General features: G+C 50.4%; 1 non-coding gene across 1 annotated transcript; it reads left to right on the top strand.

Annotated features, from left to right (window-relative positions):
- The first annotated feature begins 9,244 nt into the window (after positions 1 to 9,244).
- TRNAG-UCC (transfer RNA glycine (anticodon UCC)) lies at positions 9,245 to 9,316 on the top strand. Its single transcript has one exon. It is a non-coding gene; the product is annotated as a tRNA-Gly (tRNA).
- Positions 9,317 to 10,088: the final 772 nt, after the last annotated feature.

Genomic DNA, 10,088 nt, shown 5'->3' with positions numbered 1-10,088 from the left:
CTGAAGGCCCTCAAACGGACATGTCGTCTTCCACTGAGGTGTCACTCCAAGACCTTCTGGCCGCCATCTCTGGACTTAAGGCCGATATGAGTCAGCAATACGAGGCCATCGTGTCCAAGATAGACACGGTGGCTGTGTATGTTACTCTTATTCGAGCCGATTTGGCCAAGACGAACGAGAGGGTGAAGGCACTGGATTTGAAGGCGTCGAGCTTGGTGACCGACATGGCGGAGGCACAATCCGAGATTGGTAACCTGCGCTCCTCACACGACCTACTGCTCAGACGCATGGAAGATTATGACAATAGGGCCAGGCGGAACAACATACGCCTGGTTGGAGTGCCGGAAAGGGATGGTGCTGCCTCGATCGATTTACTGGTCGAGGAACTTATTGTTGCTAAACTCGCTCCGGTTGGACTCAGCAAGTTTTTTGCCGTAGAGCGTGCCTATCGTTTCCCAGGAGGTCAAGTGAAGCCGGGTGGCCCGCCGAGGCCCATCATCGCGAGGTTGTTTCATTATCGCGACAGAGACGCTATCCTGCAGGCGGCTCGTAAACACGGCCCGTTGAAATATGACAATAACTCTATCTCTATCTATCCTGACTTCACTCCCCAAGTGCAGCGACAGCGGTCTGGATTCCTCGGAGTGAAGCGTCGCCTAAGGGACCGGGGACTGAAGTACGCCATGTTGTTTCCAGCTCGTCTGCGGATAGAGTTCAGGGAACGAGCTTACTTCTTCGATCAGCCGGACCGTGCTAATCACTGGTTGGACTCGCTGCCTACAGAGGATACGGAGAGTGGGGGCCCTGGTGGTGCGGAAGGTGGCGCAACGGCCCAGGAGTAACGTGGGCCCCCGAAGGTCCGACCTGAGACTATGGACTATGTTGAGTAAATTCACTGTGAGATCTATGTTTATGCCTGGGGCGGTGCGGGTGCGGGTGATTTCTCCCTTCCTCCTCGGGGTGTTCTTTGTGTAGACCAGATGGGGCGACAGGCACACTGCAGTTTGGGGTGGCTTTTTAGTCAGCAGGGGTGCAGGGTGGGGGGTGTTGTAACGGGTTCTTGGTTGGGGGATGGTTCTTGGGGTCTGGGTTGTGTTTTGTTCTGTTTGTTCTGTTCTCTTTTTCATGGTATTTCACTGATTGCAAGTATTCCGGCACTGGGGTTTTGGGAGGGGGTCGGGGCAGATTGTCTTTGCTGTGATGGGGGGGGGGGTGAGATGCAGGTTCTGTCATGGAACGTCAACGGTTTGGGTGATAGAATCAAACGGGGCATTGTTTTACAGTTTCTGAGGCGCCACGCCCCTGATGTTGTGTTCCTTCAGGAGACCCACTTGATCAGGAATGCTTGTAAGGCTCTCGACCGCCGGGGCTATCGTTTGGTGGCTCACGCTGGTTTCACTTCTGGGTCCCGGGGAGTGGGTATCATGGTGAGATCCTCCCTAGCCCTTGCAATTGACGATGTTACATTGGACGATCGGGGGCGGTATGCTGCTGTCTCTGGGAGATGGGAGGGTAAACCAATTGTGTTAGTGGTTGTATATATTCCCCCGGGGCTGCAGGCTACCACCTACGCCGACCTCGGCAAGGCCCTTCTTGGTCTCCCAGATGGATTGTTGATCATGGGTGGGGACTTCAATTCTGTTATGTCTGGCGAATGTGATCGGCTGCCTTCAAGAGTTTTACCGCCTTCCCAGATGTGGCTCAATGAGATGGCCGATACCTTTGGTCTGGTGGACGTTTGGCGTTCACTACACCCGTCTCTCCTACAGTATACCTTCCACTCTGGGGCGCATGGCAGCTTGTCTTGTATAGACTATTTTTTTTATGCTGGCTTCCACTCTGTCCACCGTCCGGGAGGTCCGCCATCTCCCACGGGGTATCTCGGACCATTCCCCCTTGATGATTAAGGTCTCTGTGGGTGGTTTGCTTGGTAACAGGATTCCCCCTGTCCCCCCCTGGCACTTCCGAAACCCCCGGCTCCGCTCTGATATGGTGAAGGCGATTGACTGCTACTTCGATGAAAATATGGGCTCTGTCACCTCCCCTACTGTTCTTTGGGAAGCCTTTAAGACGGTTATTAGGGGCTCCGCATTATCTCTCATTGCTGCTGAGCGAAGGACTAAGAGGGAGGCTGTTCAGGCCATGGAGACTGAGATCACTGCGCTTGAAAGTGGGCTGGGTGGAGACGACACGCCTGCGCTGTTGCACACGCTGGAACTGAAACAGGCTGACTACAAGGCCTGTGTTACGGATGCTGCTAAGTTGATGCGAGAGAATCAATTGGGCCGGCTTTATGATGTGGGTGACAAAGCTAGCAAGATAAGGCTGAACGAGCGAGTCGTGTTGTGCCTGCTATTGTTCGCGAATCTGGTGTGACTGTCTCCGACCCTGGCGAGATTGTTGATTGTTTTGTGGACCACTTCCGGAAGGTTTATACCCCCGTGAGTGACCGTGATGAGGCTGATTCCAGGCTGTTATTGCGTGATATAGCTCTCCCTACTGTCTCGGAAGAAGATGGCCTTGCTCTGGAGGCTCCCTTTACCGTGGACGAGATCGCCCTCGCCATCCGATCGTTACGCTCGGGTAAGGCGGTGGGCCCGAACGGGTTGCCCATTGAACTCTACAAACTCTGTCCAGACAAGATGGCCGCTCATATGCGCAGCATGTTTCTCGATGTGCTTGAGGCTGGTAGCCTCCCACTTGAGCAGCGCTTAGCTGCCATAGTGGTCATTCATAAGGATGGCAAACCTCGTGACCACTGCACCTCCTACCGCCCCATTTCTCTGCTAAACGCGGAAGCCAAAATCCTGGCCAAGATTCTGGCCAATCGGTTGCTGAAGGTGATTTGCGATTTGATCCATCCGGATCAATCCGGTTTCATCCCGCACAGGAACACGGCCCTTAACCTGCGTAGGCTTCATGGTGTTCTCGCGAGGGCTGCAACTCTCGCGGAGCCGGCAGTGGTTGCCTCCCTGGACGCCACTATGGCCTTTGACACCATCGAATGGCCCTATCTCTGGGCGGCCCTCGCCAAGTTTGGCTTTGGCCCTAACTTTATCGCCTGGGTCAAGCTCCTTTACGCACAACCACTTGCTCAAATTGTGGTAAACGGTAGATGCTTTGACCCCTTCCCATTAGGCCGTGGCACTCATCAGGGATGTCCGCTTTCCCCGCTCCTATTCGCGCTGGCGCTTGAACCCCTTGCGGCGTGGCTGCGGTGGGAACCCTCGATGAAGGGGATTCGGTGGACACCGGATCTCGAGGATCGCGTCTCATTGTATGCCGATGATATCCTCCTTTATCTCACTTCCCCCCAAAAGTCTCTTAATGTCCTCTTCGACGTTCTTACATCCTTCGGCAAGAACTCCGGGTTAGTCATCAACTGGACCAAGTCCTGTGTCTACGCTATAGCCGGGACTCTACCACCTTTGCCCCGCAGGTTTCCTATCTTGGTGTCGACGGACGGTTTTAAATATTTAGGGATTCATGTCTCTACGGTCTCCTCAGTCCGCTATGAGCGGAACCTGTATGCTCCGCTCCGCCGACTCAAGCAGGATGTGAGAAGGTGGCGTGATTTGCCCCTATCTCCACTGGGTCGAGCAGCGCTCTTTAAAATGATGACGCTCCCCCGCTTTCTTTATGCTCTACAAAACTTTTTTGACCCTGTCCCTGCTCGTTACTTTCGCGAGGTCGAGAGTCTGCAGCGACAACTAATTTGGGACGGTCGCGCCCGTATCGCATTGTCCAAGCTCACCCTCTCTTGGTACGATGGGGGTATTGCTTTGCTGGATATTAGACGATACTATTGGGCCTCACATCTGAGCGCTATCAATCATGCGACGTACTCTTCGGACCCTGCTCCCGCCTTTGCTCTGGACAAAATGTTATTGCCCGGTGGCAACTTTAATAGGGCATTGTACTCAAAATCACCCGTCCGTCTCCTTACAGGTCCCACGAAGTGTGCGGTGCGGGCCTGGAGAGATGCTACTGTGGCCACGGGCTGGGGTGGTAAGCTGACGCGTATGACGCCGCTGTATGACTCGGATCGGTTGGGCAGCCTGTGGAAGACGAAAGGGTTTGATAAGTGGGACATGATTGGGATTAGTAAGGTGGAGGATCTGTGGGCACGGGGCACGGTGAAATCCTTCGCTCTTTTGAAACTGGAATACCGGCTCGATGACGGAACACTTTCGGTATCTGCAGATCCGGCATGCCTTGTCCTCCGTCTTTCCCCCTGGTACTGTTATTCCGCAGTCCTCCCCCTTGGAAGACCGTGTCTTGGACGGACATCTTCCCGATAGCACGATCTCCTTGATATATAAAAAGCTTATTAACAATAGGGCGGACCAACTGGAGAAACTTCGCTCTTCTTGGACTGCTGACGGGCTCGAACTCGACGACGAGGACTGGCAGTCCGCTGTGTCCTCCCCCAAGGAGGTGGCTATTCCGGCTCGGCTTCGTTTTGTCCAGCTGAAGATCCTCCACCGTGTGTATGTGACTGGAGCGCGTCTGGTACGAATGGGTCTAGTTTCGGATGGACGATGCAGGCGTGGGTGTGGCATGGACGGTACCTTCCTCCATATTTTGTGGTAATGCCCAATGGTTTCGGCCTTCTGGTCTAGAGTGCATGATGTTATGGGACGTGTCACCAGAGTCCCCCTCCTCCCTGAAGCACGCCGTTGCCTGCTCAATGTGTGGGAACCTTCGGATTGTAATGCTGCTCAGACGCTCTGGGTCTCCTTGGGCAATATGGTCGCGAAGAGAGATATAGCTCAGCTCTGGGGCTCCCCTAGACCACCATCGCTAAGTGCCTGGAAGGAGAACATGGACTGGTGCATGTTTCGAGAAAAAACGGTGTATGAGGCACGTGGGCGTCCTAGGAAGTGGTCCAGGGTCTGGGCTCAATGGAATTCTTATCGTGGAGATATTTGCTCCCCCCGCTTGACTATGAGGCCTCTCTCCCCTCTTCCCCATGAGTGACGTTCCGTTTCTTGCTTTCCATTTCCTCTTTGGTCTTTTTTCCTTTTCCCCTTCGTGCTCGCCCCCCCTCACCAGCTGCGCTCCTCTACTTGTCGGTCATGTCCCCCCCTTCCCCCCTTCCTTCTACGACCCTTGCCACCATGATACCATGTGTTTGTGTGTTGGTTGTTGTTTTTCTCTACAAAACCATAAAATTAAACCTTTCTTATCCTGTTGGGTATGATGCTATGTTCCATATGAAAATGTATGCTCAATAAGATTGCTTTAAAGGCGTACTGTCTTCTAATCTCTTCTTATCTCCCGTTGCATGTGTCATAGCGGCCGGCCCCGCTGGGTTGTAGGCAGACGCTGTGTACTGTGTTTTTATAAATAAAGGTTTAAAAAAAAAAAAAAAACTACTAGTGGCCCCTGGACTTGAATTGGGCATCCTTGGTGACATTAACCATTTGGTAACCTTTTTTTCAATCTAAGCGCTTTTGAACAGAATGATTTATTGTACATAGGGAAGCAGGGGTATAGCTACAAATAGTGCAGCAGGTTCAGTGGCACCGGGACCCAGTAGCCCACAGAACCTATGCTATTCTTTACCTGAACCATGACTATAGTTTTATACCTTCTCCCCTTGCACCAGGGCCCATAGCACTTCACTTGGGATCCGCTCCGCCCCCTGCTGCATCAAAGGCTTTAATTTCGACAGTCCGTGTCGCATTTCTCCTCCCCCCCACCCCACAGCAATGCCAATTCTCTCGTTTTCGGCCTCCCCTCAACTCTCTCTTCCAACTCTCTCCCTCCCTCTCCATTTACTTACACAAATCTCGCAGATACCCCGAGCAGCAGTGCCCGCACTACCAAGCGTTCTGTTATGCCACATCTCTCAGCTTACAGATACCTTCGCTTTCTTTTCCTCTCCACGTTTCTGCCTCTTTCACTCTCTCTCCCAACTCTATCCTTCCCTCTCCAATTACTTACACAAATCTCGCCGATACCCCGAGCAGCAGAGCCCGCACTACCAAGCGTTCTGTTATGCCACATCTCTCAACTTACAGATCCCTTTGCTCTTTCTTTTACTATACACGTTTCTGCCTCTTTCACTCTCTCTAACAACTCTCTCTCGCTCCATTTTCTTACACAAATCTCGCAGATACCCCGAGCAGCAGTGCCCGCACTACCAAGCGTTCTGTTATGCCACATCTCTCAGCTTACAGATATCTTCGCTTTCTTTTCCTCTCCACGTTTCTGCCTCTTTCACTCTCTCTCCCAACTCTATCCTTCCCTCTCCAATTACTTACACAAATCTCGCCGATACCCCGAGCAGCAGTGCCTGCAATACCGAGCGTTCTGTTATGCCACATCTCTCAACTTACAGATACCTTCGCCCTTTCTATTCCTTTCCACGTTTCTGCAAATTTCACTCTCTTCCAACTCTCTCCCTCCCTCTCCAATTACTTACACAAATCTCGCCGATACCCCGAGCAGCAGTGCCCGCACTAGCGAGCGTTCTGTTATGCCACATCTCTCAACTTACAGATCCCCTCGCTCTTTCTTTTACTATACACGTTTCTGCCTCTTTCACTCTCTTACAACTCTCTCCCTCCCTTTCCAATTACTTACACAAATCTCGCCGATACCCCGAGCAGCAGTGCCCGCACTAGCAAGCATTCTGTTATGCCACATCTCTCAACTTACAGATCCCTTCGCTCATTCTTTTACTATACACGTTTCTGCCTCTTTCACTCTCTCTTATAACTCTCTCCCTCCCGCTCCATTTACTTACACAAATCTTGCAGATACCCCGAGCAGCAGTGCCCGCACTACCAAGCGTTCTGTTATGCCACATCTCTCACCTTACAGATACCTTCGCTCTTTCTTTTCCTCTCCACGTTTCTGCCTCTTTCACTCTATCTTCCATTTCTCTCCCTCCCTCTCCATTTACTTACACAAATCTCGCAGATACCCCGAGCAGTAGTGCCCGCACTACCAAGCGTTCTGTTATGCCACATCTCTCAGCTTACAGATACCTTCGCTCTCTTTTCCTCTCCATGTTTCTGCCTCTTTCACTCTGTTCCAACTCTCTCCCTCACTCTACATTTACTTACACAAATCTCGCAGATACCCCGAGCAGCACTGCCCGCACCACCGAGCGTTCTGTTATGCCACATCTCTCAGCTTACAGATCCCTTTGCTCTTTCTTTTCATATCAACGTTTCTGCCCCTTTCACTCTCTCTTCCAACTCTCTCCCTCTCTCTACATTTACTAACACCAATCGCGCAGATACCCTGAGCAGCAGTGCCCGCACTAGCGAGCGTTCTGTTATGCCACATCTCTCAACTTACAGAACCCTTCGCTCTTTCTTTTACTATACACGTTTCTCCCTCTTTCACTCTCTCTTACAACTCTCGCCCTCCCGCTCCATTTACTTACACAAATCTCGCCGATACCCCGAGCAGCACTGCCCGCACTACCGAGCATTCTGTTATGCCACATCTCTCAGCTTACTGATCCCTTCGCTCTTTCTTTTCCTCTCAACGTTTCTGTCTCTTTCACTCTCTCTTCCAACGCTCTCCCTCCCTCTACATTTACTTACACAAATCGCACAGAAACCCTGAGCAGCAGTGCCCGCACTAGCGAGCGTTCTGTTATGCCACATCTCTCAACTTACAGAACCCTTCGCTCTTTCTTTTACTATACACGTTTCTGCTTCTTTCACTCTCTCTTACAACTCTCTCTCTCCCGCTCCATTTACTTACACAAATCTCGCCGATACCCCGAGCAGCAGTGCCCGCAATACCGAGCGTTCTGTTATGCCACATCTCTCAGCTTACAGATCCCTTCGCTCTTTCTTTTCCTCTCCACGTTTCTGCAAATTTCACTCGCTCTTCCAACTCTCTCCCTCCCTCTACATTTACTTACACAAAGCTCGCAGATACCCCAAGCAGCAGTGCCCGCACTACAGAGCGTTCTGTTATGCCACATCTCTCAGCTTACAGATACCTTCGCTCTCTTTTCCTCTCCACGTTTCTGCCTCTTTCACTCTCTCTTCCAACTCTCTCCCTCACTCTACATTTACTTACACAAATCTTGCAGATACCCTGAGCAGCACTGCCCGCACTACCGAGCGTTCTGTTATGCCACATCTCTCAGCTTACTGATCCCTTCGCGCTTTCTTTACATCTCCACGTTTCTGCCTCTTTCACTCTCTCTTCCAACTCTCTCCCTCCCTCTCCATTTACTTACACAAATCTCGCCGATACCCCGAGCAGCATTGCCCGCACTAGCGAGCGTTCTGTTATGTCACATCTCTCAGCTTACAGATACCTTTGCTCTCTTTCCCTCTCCACATTTCTGCCTCTTTCACTCTCTCTTCCAACTCTCTCCCTCACTCTACATTTACTTACACAAATCTCGCAGATACTCCGAGCAGCACTGCTGGCACTACCGAGCGTTCTGTTCGCTCTTTCTTTTCCTCTCCACGTTTCTACAAATTTCACTCGCTCTTCCAACTCTCTCCCTCCCTCTACATTTACTTATACAAATCTGGCCGATACCCCGAGCAGCAGTGCCCGCACTAACAACACCACAGCACCAACACAGCACCGCTCTGCGCCACCACATTATCACTAGGCAGCAACACATTAACACTCAGCGCAACACCATCAACACCACAGCACCACTCTACACCACAACAACACAAATCAGCACCACCACAGCAACACTCAAAGCAAAGACCAAAGCCATTGAAATTTGTAATATCAATACATGTAAGTTAGGGGAAAAGTAAACATGTAGCTTTACTAATGCTATAGGTGTAACATTAGCTAATTTTATAACTATTGGCATTTCAAAGAACAATATTAATATTTTTAATATTTTAAAAACAAAAAACTTAAGAAGGAATTATATTTACAATACCAATAGCTCCAACTTTTCTAATGCGAGACCTATTGCATTTCCAATGCTTGTTTCCCTTTTATTTCAACCCCTTGTTTTCATCTTTTTATTGTTAAGGTTGAACTTTTATATTAAATTGATGACAGAGGAACCCATAAAGAACCACCTCTTGTGGTCGATGTTAAAGCAGGGGAGAGGGTTGGGGGGGGGGGGGTCCTTCATGACGCTCCTGGAGTCAGATTTGTAGCATTTGAAGAAACTGGCTTGTTTATCTGTTGTGTTTCCTCTGATTCATTCCCAATCATTTTAAAGTCACTGTCCTGCTTCACCTGCACTAGCTTTATCACATCTGTTGTGATACAAATGAACATGCAGGCGTTGGTGGTATAGTGGTGAGCATAGCTGCCTTCCAAGCAGTTGACCCGGGTTCGATTCCCGGCCAACGCAATCCAAACTTTTGTTTTTAAATATACCTTTTTTTCAATTTAAAACTTTGCCATAAAATATGCAAGCTGGTTTCTTTCATTCCGAATCTTGTTCGCCCTTAGCATGCAAACTTGTATTCAAGCTTTGCTGTTAAACATACAAAGTGGTGACCTAAAAATGCGAGGTCTCAGCTGTGACAGACAAGGGCCGTTTGTAGACAGCGGGTTTCTTTCGGCTAAAATGAAGCCACTTTGGAACCCGGGTCTTTGCTGTGTAATCTGTCCCTTTTGTTTCGCTAAGGTGTCCTTTTCGACGCGTTGATGGTGGTGGCCGGCTCTGAGTTTACCCGGTGGATGCCCAATCCATATTTTAGTGTTGTTATGTTACAGATGAGGTTTAAAAGCCATCAGACTAGCGTGTATGTAATGATTCATTATGCAGAGCCCAAAGTTCCCTAAACATGGATGTGGCACGTTTGCATAGTGTTGGCATGTCTCCCAGAAGGGGACATGAGCAGGAACCGTAAGTACTGCTGACGTGACGTGTGCTGAAGATATTTTGGTTAGTTGTCTCGGGATGGGGCGACCACCAGTGCAGAGCGGAGCAGAGATGTGTTCTCGAAGTCGTGCAGACCCTGAGAGCAGAGACTGGAAAGGGTTGGGCTGAGGGGGAAACCTCGCACAGCTGCAAAATGACCCCTTGAGCTGATTGAGCTGATCTGCCTCCAACGGTCCTGTTTTTCCCAACAAAAACAATGCATTCTGGAAATTGTAGTTTCCCTGTTAACATTTTT

Source organism: Lissotriton vulgaris, chromosome 12 (assembly GCF_964263255.1).
Source record: "Lissotriton vulgaris chromosome 12, aLisVul1.2, whole genome shotgun sequence".
In the NCBI taxonomy this organism is placed as follows: Eukaryota; Metazoa; Chordata; class Amphibia; order Caudata; family Salamandridae; genus Lissotriton; species Lissotriton vulgaris.
This window is presented reverse-complemented; position numbering and strand designations above follow the sequence as displayed.